Source organism: Typopeltis vanoorti, chromosome 14 (genome assembly GCF_054136105.1).
Source record: "Typopeltis vanoorti isolate ZY-2024b chromosome 14, IOZ_Tvanoo_1.0, whole genome shotgun sequence".
Classification (NCBI taxonomy): domain Eukaryota; kingdom Metazoa; phylum Arthropoda; class Arachnida; order Uropygi; family Thelyphonidae; genus Typopeltis; species Typopeltis vanoorti.
In genome coordinates, this window is record NC_143562.1 from 109,326,393 (window position 1) to 109,341,384 (window position 14,992).

General features: G+C 34.9%; 1 protein-coding gene across 6 annotated transcripts in view; it reads left to right on the forward strand.

The window, feature by feature from the left end:
* Cog1 (conserved oligomeric Golgi complex subunit 1) overlaps positions 1 to 14,992 on the forward strand; it is a 580,539-nt gene that overhangs the window by 186,667 nt on the left and 378,880 nt on the right. The window lies entirely within an intron of this gene.

A 14,992-nucleotide genomic window follows, 5' to 3' on the forward strand; every position in this document is an offset into this window, starting at 1 on the left:
AAATTATGGTAAAAATTAAAAAAAAAAAATTAAACATGAAACAATATTTTTTATTATCGATAAAATTATGCAGTTTGGTATAATTCAAAATTATTTGAAAATAAAATATATTCTTCTTTTTTTGCTTCATGAAAAAATATTGTTTATTATCGATAAAATTATACAGATTAGTATAATTCAAAATTACTTAAAAATAAAATCCATTCCTTTAATTCCAATTAATTCCAATTAAAGGAATGGACTTACAATTTTTGGACATTACAATTAAATCCTTTAATTGTAATGTCCAAATATTTAAAGAGACGGAATAAACACAATAAGCACTACGAACACTCTACTGGTGCAAACTGCATATAAACAACAGTGGAACTGCGCGACAGACAGTGCTGCATTATGCTAATAGCTCACATCTCACTATGACATGCATATACTTGCGTGCGTAGCAATATGACACTATGGTAAACACAGTGCTGCTAGCATCCTTTGCTCTCCTAAGTGCTACCAGATGAATTTTTATTATTTTTTATACAAAATAAGAGAATTGTATAGGATTGTTGATGATAAAATTAAATACTACAAGCAAATATAAATAAATTAATAAATATATTTATATATCGTGTGTAGGCACTGCAGAACTGCAGCACCTACGCATGAGCCACCCCTGGTCATATCCATTACTTCCAAAAAAATAGTTTTTTTTTCTTTTTTTCTTGCAATAAAAAGATCATAGTTCTTTTCTCCTTACTGTGGATAATGAGATAATGTTCAACTTAAATTCAAGAATAGATCTCTCTCTCTCTCACTCTCTATTCCAAGAGGTTCTTACTCCTAGTATACTTTAAGATGTAAATTGTGATGTGATTATACTAGCATTCCTAATTTAATCATATCACTTCTGTACTATCCTTAACTCTTAAAACACTTGGCATTTTCTGCTCAAGATGATACTCGTTTCATCTGCCCAATCTGGGAATATTGCTTTCACGTTTCAGATAAGGCCCGTAAAGCATCTCTAAAATTTCTTGATGCTCTTTGGTTGATTTACAAACTCTCTAACACAGACTCTTTTTAGCTACTGTGTTAGAGATGGTCAGTTTCTGCTTTGCTTCTTCTTCAGATATTTCCATGGGCACTGTTTAGCAGAACTGCTTTCCTTCCTCTACTCTATTTCTGCTAAACTTGCAGTAACATAAGCAAGCTGCACAACATCCTTTTACAGTTAAACTGCTGATGCACCAAATTTGATACTCCCATATATATATTTTATTTTGTAACCTCATTTCTGTGGAACAGCCTTCCCCATAAAGTATAATAAATTCTCCAAGGGGCTACAACCTCCAGCTCTTCAAAACCTCCATTTATATTTGTCCTCTTATGGATATCATTGAGAATTTTTAGTGAGGTTTTTTTTAGTGCTTTACCCCAAATGTCAAAACACTATCCTATAAGGTAGTTTGGATGTACAATGTTAGTCGTACAAAAAAGTAGTGTCTTGAGAAGAAAAATAGACCAAATTTGTTAGAGGCATTCGAAAATATAAAAGTTATTTTACTTGTTAATCTTGTTATCTTCCAATGTAAGGAAAAGTGAAATGATTTTTCTTGAGAGAAATAAGAGGACTGTTTTAGTGGCATTGAAGTGCAAAACTGTCTTTGCATAGTTTGATAGGTATGGAGGATCTTGAAGCATGGAATGTTTAAGCACTACAAAGATTTTCAGATGTAGAAGAGGAATGGTCCTACTGTCATTAGCAAAAATGTAAGTAGAATTTGACATTATCAACAGAATTATTTATGTATATATGTATAGGAAGAAACGTGTGAGTCCTAGTATACTTTTGCATTGGTGGGAAAATTTCAAGAGATTAAGCCATTTAGCATACACTTTGTTATAAATGCAATTAAACTTGTTAAGAAATTATATTCTTGCTTGATCCTTTATCCAAGTGGAAGTAAACAAAGTTTTTACGTGAAGTATCTTTATGTATAAAGTCTACTTGTATAAAGAGGCAAATGCGTTCCCAGTAATTGCCTTAGTATCTCATAATGCAAAGTATGCATCCTTTTGGGTTTGTGTATGGGATTGCACTACCAAGAAATTAACGAGGCTAGGGGTTTGAGGGAATAATTGTGCTTTACCTTTGTTCTTTTTGTGCACTTATTCACAAAATAGCACAAAGAATTGTTATGAAACATACTGACAAGTAGGGATAAAGAAGTTATCCATCTTTATAAGGGTTGGATATGGCTAGATTTGGACCATGACAGATTTGATCATTTGGCTTCTTAGGGATGTGTAAGTTGGTGGATAAGATTCAAAGGCAAGTGATCAAGAAGATGATAGGTATATGAAATGTTTCCTGTGAGGATAGATAGATAGATGTTTCAGTTACAAAAATTAATTGTTAGAAGAGAAACTGTATAATGAAAAAAAAATTATAAATTATTAAAGGAGTTTCATAAGACATATGCAGAAGAAATTTTTTATTATGTAACAGTAGGTAGAAAGAACAGAGGCAATCCTTGATAGTTGAGTTCTGTTAGAAAGGACTTATAACTAGATTTTTTCACTGTATAGTGATGAAAATGAGTTGAATGGATTGTTCTGGGGATAGATGATCTACACTATGCATTTTGTAAATAATGCTTAATGTGTGTGTCTCTAGCATCCTTTAAAATCAAGTTGTTAGCCATATAATAAATTTAGTTTAATCCTTTATCCAAATGTGAGCAAACAAAGTTTGCACCTGAAAGTATCTTCAGGACTGGGGTAAGGTGGTACAACACCCTCAGTCCTGAAGATACTTTCAGACGCAAACTTTGTTTGCTCACACTTGGATAAAGGATTAAACTAAATTTATTATACTCTAACCAAGTGAAAAATAAACTTTCAAGTTGTTAGCCAGTATCTGAGGATAAATTTTTGTTACTGAGAGTGATGTAAATGAGTGATCAACAATAAACATTTTGTAAATAATTCTTAGTGTGAGTGTGCATCTCTGAATTCCATCAGTTATCAGGGTACTCAGTTAATAATGGTGATAATAATTTAAATTTCAGGAACAAAGAATCCTGAAGACTTCTGGAAAGGACTTGAGGTGAATTTTGTGTATATAGAAAGAAAGAAGACTAGTTCTTTTGGAGGTAAAAGGAAGAAGGATGATTAAATATCTTTTGATATGGCAAATTTTGCATATGAATAGTTATGTAATGAATTCAGATGCAGCATCTGGCAGGTAATGATGAATAACATTTTGAGTACAGAGATGCTATAACTAGTGGATGAAGGTGCTTCCATCTGTCATTAATCAGTTATATTCTTTAGATTGGATATGACCAGATTTAGACATTTGCATGTGATCACCTTGTCTTCTTAGGGATGCGGAAGTTGATGGAGATAATTCAGAGGCAAGTAACAAAGAAGGTGACAAGTATATGGAATTCTTCCTATGAGGATAGATTGAATGCAGACTACATCTATCTTTTCCATTGCAGATTGTTTTTGCTTAATGATACAGGTTTGTGATATCATATTTCTGATGAGTAGGGTAGTTTTAATTTTCATGAGTATATCTTTTTGTAAAAGTGGGTTATGGTAAGTTTTTTAAAATGGCATCCTTGATGGGCTTGAGTGTTCTTGATCATGCTTTAGCATTAAAAAAATCTCTACAACTTTTAAACACATTTAAGCTTTGTAAGCATGTGGTGACATCTCTTATGAATATAATTCAACTCAAGCACTTCTCTGTCTACATCTGCTATCTGGAGGGGAAAAAACATTTCTACTGATATATGTAGAAGAAATTTCCCAGCTAGTTGTCACAGTCTGTGATTTCCCAGGGGGATAATAAATATAATAATAATAAAATAGTAGGAAGTGTGTATGCTGACTGCAAGTTATAAAAAATGAATGAAATCATCAGGAAAAAGTGATATTGAAAAGAATAACATGTAAGAAAGTTTTAAAGCGAATAAAAGTTGAGCAGCTCTCAGATGTGAACTGTAGACTAAAATACAGAAATATTATTGAAAAGAAAATGAAAGAGTTTGAGAACAGGAATCAAACCTTGGAGATTCAGTGGCAAGCCTTGAAGAAAACCTGATTGATTCAGCCAGAGAGGCATGTGGTGAGGTTGTGTGCAAGGATAGAAAAATCAGAACTCCATGGTGGACACAGGAAGTTAAAGAAGCAGTGAAGGAAAAGAAGAAATCATATCAAAAGTTCCTGGCAAATAAGTCATCTTGTGCTCTTAGAGAATACAGAGACAAATGTAAGGAAGCTAAACACTGTGTAAAACTAGCTAAACAAAAGTCATGGGAGGACTTTGGCAATATCAAGAAGGTGATAAGATATTCTGGAGGTTGTTGAAGAAGCTGAGAAATGGAGGAAAGAGTGCTGTAAAAGGAGTTAGAGATGATAAAGGTGAGATGAAAACAGGAGAAAAAGATATCCTTGACATGTGGAGTAATTACTTTGAAAAAATGCTAAATGAAACAAGCAGTGATAGCACAGTGGTAAAAAACACTGACCAGCCATGCAGTCAGGAATACATATCCATACTTGAAGTAGAAAAAAACCATAAAAGCCTTGAAATGTGGAAAGGAAGCAGGAGTAGATGATGTTCGACCAGAAATGCTGAAGTATGGTGGTATAAAAGTCTTGCAATGGCTGCACTGCATAGTTCAGAAGGCCTGGACAGAGGGATGAATTCCTTATGATTGGACTAGAGCTCTCATAGTACCCATATATAAAAAGGGAAATAACACTGAATGTGACAATTACAGAGGTATTTCCCTACTGAGTGTTCCTGGCAAGATTTATGCCAGTATACTTGAGAAACGGTTGAGAAGAATTGTGGAAGAAAAGCTTGGTGAAGAACAAGCTGGATTCAGGCCAAATAGAGGCTGTCAAGATCAGATCTTCACTTTATGACAAATAGTTGAGAAAGCATGGGAATATAACAAAGATCTGTATTTAAGTTTTGTCGATCTGGAAAAGGCATATGACAAAGTGCCAAGAGAGAAGCTATTCAATATGTTACAGTTATATGGTGTCAATGGGGCATTATATCAAGCAATACTTAATCTTTATTTCAGTTGCAAGTCACAGGTAGAATTGAAGGAAGTACAGGAAGATGGTTTAATGTTAAATCTGGTGTGAGACAAGGATGTACATTATCCCCTCTGTTATTCATTATCTATATGGATCACATTATGAAGGAAAGTGGTATTAAACATGATATCAGAATTGGAGATGTTAATGTATGTTCTTTGCTTTATGCAGACGATGTTATACTTCTAAATAAATCCACTACAAGTTTGCAAGAGTCCCTGACTAAATTGAATAACTGTTGTAATAGATATGGTATGAAGGTCAGTATTAAAAAGACAAAGACAATGAAAATAGGTAGAATTGTTGAAAATAACTGTGTTGTGAACGGGGAACCTGTGGAACAAGTAAAACATTTCAACTACTTAGGCACAATTTTTAGTGAAGATGGTAAATTAAATATGGAAATAGACAACAGAATCAACAAAGCTGGTATGGTAGGAAGTCAATTGAATAAATTCATATGGAATAAGAGAGAAATTAGTCAGAACACTAAATTAGCTGTATACAAGACAGTGTTCAAACCAGTTTTAACTTATGGATCTGAGAGCTTGGTCAGAAGTAAAACACTTGACCAAAGACTAGAGACCGCAGATATGAGAGTCCTGAGAAAGATTAGAGGCGTGAACAGATGGCATCAGTGGCAATATCATATTAAAAACGAGGATATTAGGAAAGAACTAGACATTGTCAGCATCCAGGAATGCGTTAGCAGAGCTAATCTGAGGTGGTATGGTCATTTAAACAGAATGGGCGAGGAAAGATTAGCAAAACAAGTGTTCTCTGCCAGGTTGGCAGGAAAATGACCCAGAGGAAGACCAAGATATAGGTGGATTGATACGGTACAAAGTGCCTTAGACGATAGAAATATAAGATCTGATAATGTTGGTGTCTTGACAAGTAACCGACTGATTTGGAGGAAAATTGTAGATAGGAAGTTAGTAATGATGCAAATTTTTCATGTAGTACTATCATATCCTGTACACCCCTTGAGGGTACATGTCAATAATTTGATGATGATGAGATTGTGACAGGTCAGACATAATGAACAGTTCTGCTGAATGTTTGTGTAAAGCCTTAAAGTGTCATGGAAAGTTCTTTTTTTGCATCTGCATATAACCATTCTCAATTTTCAGACACTACAAAGTAAAAACAGAGAAAAACAATACTTGTAAATTTTTAACTAACCGTTTAAGAGAAATTTTTTGAAACTTCCATATACATTTCCTTCCACATTTATGTGGAGTGGCTAAATAAGAGAAAGGAGTGCAGTATGTAGGAAGTGTGATATTCTATAGAATCATGAAGCTTTTTTTTTTAAATATGAGTAGGGAACATGGTGTTGTAACTGAAATGATAGTTGAGGAGCATTGTGCAAATGTGCAGAAAGTGTGTGAAAGTGATACTGAGGAAAAGAGTTCAATTGACGATAATACAATAGTGATGTTGAAAAACAGAGTTCAGTTAATGGTAAGGTGGAAGGTTGGGTTGACGGCAAACAAACTTGTGATGCTAATGATAAGATAGCAATAGTGAATGATTGTGAAAAAATTATGCAATATTTAAAAGCTGAGTTGGTGATTTGGCAAATTTTCTTCATCTCTTACCATAGATGAGGTAAACGATGAAGCGAACATGGAGTGAAATGAAGAGAATTGTGGATATGTATTGAGAAGTGAAGGAGACTCGAACAAATGATGTTGGTATGAAAGAGGTAATGAAAGACTTGTGAGTGGCATTGTTCTGGGATTCAATTATTTGAGGTGTGGTAAATGAGAAGATACACAAAGTTTGTTTCCTGTAAGGCAAAATGAATAGTGATTGAGAAGTTGGGTATGAGGAGTAAGCAAACAAGCAAAAGAGTTGGCAGTAGGATCAAATTACTTGACTTGAAATGAGGAGAATGTAAGATTGGTTATCAGGAGGTTGTTGGGAAGGATAAAAGATAATAGTGTGATAGGAAAGGTAAGTGTGTTGCCTAGGTATGATAGTCATGAGATGAGGTAGAGCGCAAGGATTATGAATAATATGTCAGCTGAAATGTGTGAAGAGAAAGGAATGCAGTTTGGTAATGTGTGGAATGAGTTTGAAGGATGAATTGAACTGCATAAGAGTGATGGACCGCATATGAATGGTTTTGGTGTAAAGTCTCTCATTTGGAGAGACTGATGCTGGAAGGAAGAGTATGAATACAGAGAATGAATCTGTTCAAGAAAGAAGCAATGTGAAAGAGTGGGAGAGTAAGAAAGGAGAGAAGTGGCACATGGATGGAGAAGTAGGTAGCATGAGTGTAGTGAATGGTAGAACAAGTATACAAAAGAAACAGGGAAACTGTGAGAAAGATTGATTCTCAAAGGATGCAAGTGAATGTGTGTGTAGACAAGAAGGGAATGGCCTCAGGTGTAGAAAAAACAGTTGGATTTGAAGAAGGTTATGGGATGGGCAAGGAGAAAAAGAAATGGTTCAATGAAAATATGGAGAAATCACATCAAATGAGTAGTAGCAATGAAACTTGTTATAAATCTAGGAATGAGTTGTATGTACAATTGAAATTGTTGCATTCATTGAGTTCGTTCACCCAAAAATTGTTGGAATAAGTGACACATGGTTGGATGAGGATGGCATCCTGACACAGGAATAGAGAGGGAAGGGCATGATGTTTTTTGTGACGATAGAAAGGGTAAAAAAAAGGGAGATGAACTGCTATTGGTGATAGAAAAATAGTTAGGTCCGTACAAGGTAGAGATGCAAGGGCAGAATAGTGGCAATCGATTTCAGGCAGTATGGTGTGAGATTGAGGTGAATAAAATGAAATATGTAGTTGGATGTTGCTACATTGCTATACTTGGTAATGTGGAGGGTATTGACCATGATATGTATAAGCGAATAGCAAAAGGTTGTATTGGTGATCATTATGGGTGATTTTAATTATGGCTGTATAGATTGGAATTATTATTATTATGTAACACCTCCAGGGAGTCCAAAGACTCATCGAGGGAGGGCATCTACGCTACGAGTTTCCGTCTCCACCACCCGCAACTATCTTCATCATCTACACCAATGCTGTCTACCCCAGACCACCATCACTAGTATTTTCACAGACAATCACAAACATCCATGCCCATGCCGGGATTCGAACCTGTGGCCTTTGGCCGGAGAGCGGATTAGCTAACCACTTGGCCAACCAGGCCGGATAATGATGAGATAACTACTGGAAATGAAGAAAATCAATTTCAAATTTTTGAGGGATAACTCCTTCAGCTTGTAACATTTATAACATCCTCATCAGAGGATGTTATTATAAATAGGTATCAAATCTTCCTCCATTTGGTGAGGGTGATCATGAAGGATCACCTAGGTTGTTGTTGTTAGTCATGTGAGGAAAGGGTATATGTGTAACTACAAGCTGGTGATTATGAGAAGCTCAGGAGACAACTGCAGCTGTAGCAAGGAACAAGGAGTTACGTGGAAAGGAGATCAATGCTGCTTGGGTGATATTTAAGATCTAGTAGAAGCAATGTCTTAATGTTATTACAGAGAAAAAAGGCATTATGGAGGCAACATAAAATCATTGGTAATAAATTGATGACTTCACATCAATTAATTGCCTTAGTATCCTGTAATGCAACAACACATATCCTTACAGATATATATAATATGTCTGTAAGGACTAGTATTAGGAGAAAGAAAGATAGATAGTATGAGAGAGAGAAAAGGGCTCAGTTCTTTTATATCATCATATAGCCAAAGGCTACAGTTTTCCTTTTTCACTAATCTCATATAGACAAACAACCAAAAGACCAATTGAAATGAAAGTGCAAAGATTACTGTTACCCCAGGTGGCTAGCCTTATCTAAGTTTAAACGCCTTGAGTTGGCCTTCTCTGCCTGGGATTACTCTCAAGTCATCCCTGCAATTGACTTTAAGACCACGCTGAATTAAGAAGATTGAACTATTTAAAAAAACTCTCATAGCAAGAATAGACAGAATTTTATTTCCCCCCTGGTGAATATTGCATAATGTGGGTGGTCTACACCATCTAGGCAAGAATTTAATATCTCCTAGAATGCTTCTTTCTAAATATAAAAAGTCTGACTGAACAATAAAATTTCCACAATACAATATTATAAAGCATTTGGATGTCATATTGCTGGTTTTCAAATCCATGTTTCTTTCTAACCTTCCCTAATTAGTATTTTAATTCATTAATTATAAAATTCAAAATTCTCTTCCCATTGCTTACAGGTGGTGGGTGCTGCAAAAAAATAACCTGTTCTGTCATAATTAATGAAATGCCCAACATGTTACATAATCTATTCCAAATATACAGGGAAAGAGGGCAGCTGTAGAATGCATGCGCTACTGTTTCTAGTTGGTAACAGATGTCACAGATTGGATCTCCAAAGTTAAAATACCTCCATTTGATGATATTGACTGGAACGTGGCAATATGCAATTCTCCAAGCAAGATCCCTCCTGTTAGGGTATCCTTGTAATTCATAAGTTATGATTGGTTTCATAAGTTATGAAACAAAAGTATTGTTGTAAGTATCCAACTGTGGATGTTCGTGGCGAAAGAGATTAAAGATTTCTTTATACCAAATTTTACTCTTTTTTTTTAATAGAAAGAATGTCATTGCCAGAGTGTTGTAGCAGTCTTAGTTAATCGCAGGGTGTTGTGGTATTCAGGAACAATCTCAGCTTTTGGACCTTTATAATCATTTACTCCAAACAGAAGATGAAAAACCAGGTAGTACAGGAGAAGGTCTGCAATATTTTATTGATTTTTTGATGCTGCATTGCTTAAATAGCAGAATTTTAAGACTGGAAGCCCAAATCCTCCATGCTTTTTTGATAGTTGAAGAAATTCTTTTTTAACTTCTTGGTATTGACTGGACCAAAAAAATTTCACAGGCTTACTATATAATTGCTTTTCTTCAGCTTCTGTGATGTCTGTAATATTTATTATGTACAACTGAGCAGACAAGATTATCGTTCAACCTTTAATGAGATCGCATCAGTGAGAGCCAGACCCAGAAGTGATACCAAGGTTGAAGTAATGCAGAAGTCATATTTTCATATACAAGTAGCCAAAAGGTGGCACACCTTATTTCTAAAATATTCTGGATTTGAGATAGATGTTGAAAGTTTTTTTCACTTACTTATACTATAAATTAAAAATGCCAAGAAATTACATTCTTAGTTATCCTTTCTTTTAGTGTTACACGGTGATCAGCATTCATTAAAACATTTTATGTTAAAAAACTTTTTTATTATCCCGATGTTTTGATCTTCGTATCAAGATCATCATCTGGAGCATACATAAATATACAATACAAGCTGAATTACATTATTAACTGTAAGCTAGAGAAATAATGATTTGATCACATGTTATTCTACTGGCATGACCTCTAGTGAAAAAAAAAATTATAAATTACATCAAGCTAAATTCTATTTATGATGACAGGATTAAACATTCTTTCTTACAGATGGTTTTCCTGCTAGCTTTAACATTTTGATTCAACAACAATAATAATAAAGTATATACATGGGAAAAAAAAAACTTGCATTAAAACAGACTTATTTGTAGAATTTTCACCAGTGTTTCATAGCATTTTCATTATAATAAATGGAATGGCAGATAGTGCAATCTTAGTAGCTAATGTAATGTAAGAAGGGAAAAGTGTGTGTGTGTGTGTGTAAATTAGCAAAGATTAGCAGAGTTAAAAAGTACTATCTCCCATAAAGGGGATAGATGTAGACCTTTGGATCTATTTAAGTTAGGACAATGGAGTAATGTTTCTTACATTTCTTTATAAAGATATTCTATAAGAAATTGACTTTTGTGAAAGATTCTTGTCTTGTTCCGGTGAACTCTGTGCTTAGTGTAGATTGCACGCTCAGCAAGTCAGGATTATGATATTTAATACAAGACTTGTATTAAATATCATGAGCCTGAAACATTATGAAGACCATTATGGTCTTCATAATGTTTCAGGCTCATATCAGATCTGCTTCATAAGCAGATCTTTCAGTTTGTCCATAATAAGGACAAAAATTTCCAAAATGAATGCACTCCATCCTATTATCCAGTTCACATTATCTACTTCTTAGAAAAGAAGTAGATAACCAAATAGCCTTTTGAGATATACTAATTCTCCATCAACTAGATAGCAGCCTACAGTTTACAGTTATTATTATTTTCCTGACTTCCATTAAGTTGCAAGACTCATCATGGGAGGTTAACACAAAATCCACCATACCAATCCTTAAACTCACCACTGTCTGCATGTTCACCACCCTCTCAGGCATTGTATTCCATTTAATTATTATTATTACATGACACCTCCGGGGAGCCCAAAGACTCATTGAGGGAGGACACCTACTCTACAGCTCTTTGTCTCCACCAACTACACCAACGCCATCTACCGCCCACCACCACTAGCACTGTTCCTACCACTCTCCATGTAAAAAATCTTACTTCTTATCCTTTTACTTACCACTCCTTTCCGCAACTTCCAGGGATGGCCCCTTGTTCTTGCTCCTTCCCCTTTTTCTACCATATGAAAAATCTCTTCACCATTAACATGATAATAACCATTCAACAGCTTAAATATCATGATGATATCTCCCCTCCCCACCTTGTCTCTGTTCACCAAACTTTGCAGTCTTCATGCCCTGAGTCTATCCTCGTAATCAACGTTGTACAGTCCTGATATATTTTTGTTATCTGTCTCTGCATCCTCTTCAAGGTTACTTCATCCCCTTCAAATCCCAGTGACAAGATCTGAGCACAGAAATCCAGATCTGATCTGATCAAAGCTTTATACAGTAGGACCATCACAGTTTTATGTCTCATGGGAAGAAGAGTCATACAGGTCACACAATCCATGCTAAATTTCACCACCATCGTAGTCAAAAAGCTGAAACAATTAGGACCTTAATACAGTCATCCCTCGACTTATGTCTGGGTTCCGTTCCATCCGGCAGGACATAAGTCGAATTGGACGTAAGTTGATATATTAAATCAACAGAGTTATAGGGGTTAGGGACTTAACTGTAATAAGTATACTGTCATTTTAATTTTTAAACCTTATTATAAAACTGTACTGTGTGTGTTACTGCTACTATTCCGATGTGCTTTGTTTATTCCTCCTCTTCTTTTCATCATAAATTTGTTCAAAGCAAGCAAATGCATCATGTACTTTAGTTTCTACTAATACGTAGCATTCAACATTGGGGTCCATGTCTTCAACCATTATGAGAACATCACTAACTACAGAGAACATTTCTGCAAGACCCTTCACTGTGAATTGTTTAACTACCTCTACTTGTTTCTCTTTTCCTTCTTCCTTTTCTCGTGTTTCCTCTTCTGCAAATGTTCCTCCAGTTCGTTGGTCAACTCTTCAGGGGAACTTTCTATAAGTTGAATTATGTCGTCATCATTCACTTCAAGATTCAAATTGTTTGCTAGGCCCACTATTACAAACTTCGAAAAATCATGCACAAACCTTTATAATGTCTTTTTTCATATGTCACTCATACATTGAGAGGTCACGTCATCCCAAGCCACAGCAATATTTTTAATAGCATGATAATTATTGAATGTTTTCCAGAATTGCATGAGAGTCTGGCCATTTCCTTCAGTGGCAGAAATGGCTTGTGAAAAAGTTGTCCATAGATAATAAGCCTTAAACACTGGAAGAAGTCCCTGATCCATCGGTTCGATTAATAAAGTAGTGTTTGGAGGGAGAAACATGAACTTGAAGATCACTGCTATGAGAATTACGAGACGGATGACCTGGAGTGTTATCTAGAATTAATAAAATTTTAAATTCTGCATTTTCTTTCACGCAGTAGCTTTTTATTTCACTCGCATAACGGTTGATTAAGGCACCCTCAAATCAATTTTCATCCACGACTTTATTGCTCCAATAATGAACTGGGAGTATACTTCCTAATGTGTTTGAAGATTCGTGGCTTCTCACTGTGCCATATCACAAATGGTTTCAGTTTATATCTAGCCACATTACCCGTAACAGAATCGTAATGCGGGCATTAAGAGCTTTGAAACTAGGTATGGATTTCAGCTTTTTGTGGATGAATGTCCGCTTGGGCATTTTTTTCCGAAATAACGACATCTCATCCATATTAAATTGCTGTGGCAAATAATTTTCCTCTGTAATAATTTTATCCGATTTTTCCACAAACTCCTTGGCATCCTTCTTAGCACTTGCAGATTCCCATAGATTTTCACATTATGTAGCGCAAAACTCTGCTTTAATCTCATGAACCAACCGGAAGAAGCGTTGAATTTGTAGTCATAATCAGGTCCTGCTTTCTCCTTCAACATGTTGAAGAGACTTAGTGCCTTAACAGTTATAGTCACAGTGCTTTGAAACTAGGTATGGATTTCAGCTTTTTGTGGATGAATGTCCACTCGGGCATTTTTTTCCGAAACAACAGGTCCTCTGTATATAACTGAAAATTTTATTTATTCCCTTATGGGATCACAGACGTATCTTTGAAAGGACATAACTCAAACGGACTTAAGTCGAGGGATGATTATACATCATGCTCTTCTGACAAACATTTACAGAATTACACACATTTCATCTACCTTCTTAAAATTACATATATCGCTACATGTATTAAAGGGTAGCGCTTAATCCATCCATCTGCTACTTTGTTAATTGAAATGGCTAATATTTATTTAATGCATAATTGGAAATACTTGAAGCTTAGCTGTAAAAAACATGTGTATGTGTACCTGGCTTCTTCCTTTTTGGGTCATTATTTTTTAAAGAATTTTTTTTCTGAAGGCATATCAAGGTATTGTGGAGAAGTAGAGTTTCAAATTTCGAGTCTTTATAGCTTATAGAATATTACCTAAGGATGTCTGAAGTTCCTTTTAAGTGCATAATTCATCCCAGTTCCTAATGATCAGTATTTTTTAAACATTTCTTTAACAGGTAGAGAAATTGTATTCTAGAAATTAAGTGTTTCTGATCTATCAAAACTCTTTTGGGATGTCTGAACTGGAGTGTATGGGGAAAAAAAAAAAAGTAACAAAGATGTTCCAAAATAATCTGTGCTTTTTTTTCAGTAGTAAACTGTGCTTATTATTTTGAAGTAAATTTCACTGTTGTTATCTTGAAGCAGAGAATTTTAAAAATGCTGTATGTTATTTATATATCTTAACTAAGTTTTGAGATATGATAATCAGAAAACTGCAAATTTGTGTAAAGTTCTTTATGTGAAAATATAATATGTATTATCTTGCTGGTTGTTTTTAATGCACTGTTAACTTTCTTGTGTAACTGTTTTAAATTCCAGTCTTGTCATCTGGACTGCCCAGTTAACATACCATTAACAGCAAAATGTATTCTTCTAATAGACTAGAATGTCTTGTTTAACTCCATAGAATGCTATATGGAGTTAAACACACATAACAAATAAGAGGATTCCTGTAGCAGATAAATCACTGTATGTGTTTTATTATATGTTAAAATTCTCTTATCTCTTATTCATTTTAGGCTATAGTTGTTTATTTTAGGAAACATATTATAACTTTGCTTTTCTTGAAAGACTGCGATAATGATCATCATGGAACTGGTCTTCTGTCCTGTCAAGTGTCATCTCCATCCAGGAGGTTAACTATTATGAATCTCTAGATTACTGCACATTATGGACCTAAGATCCATAGCGTGCAGTAGAAAGATAAAATGGTGAGCCTCCAATTTCTGCCATCTTGCATTTGGCAAAAATTGGAGGCTCACCTCCGTGAACACACAAATCTTCATAGATTTGTGTGTTCACGGAGTTGGTTTGCTTGTTTTGAGGGATGAAAAACCAAAGTTTCTGGGAGGAAAAACCCTCCACCT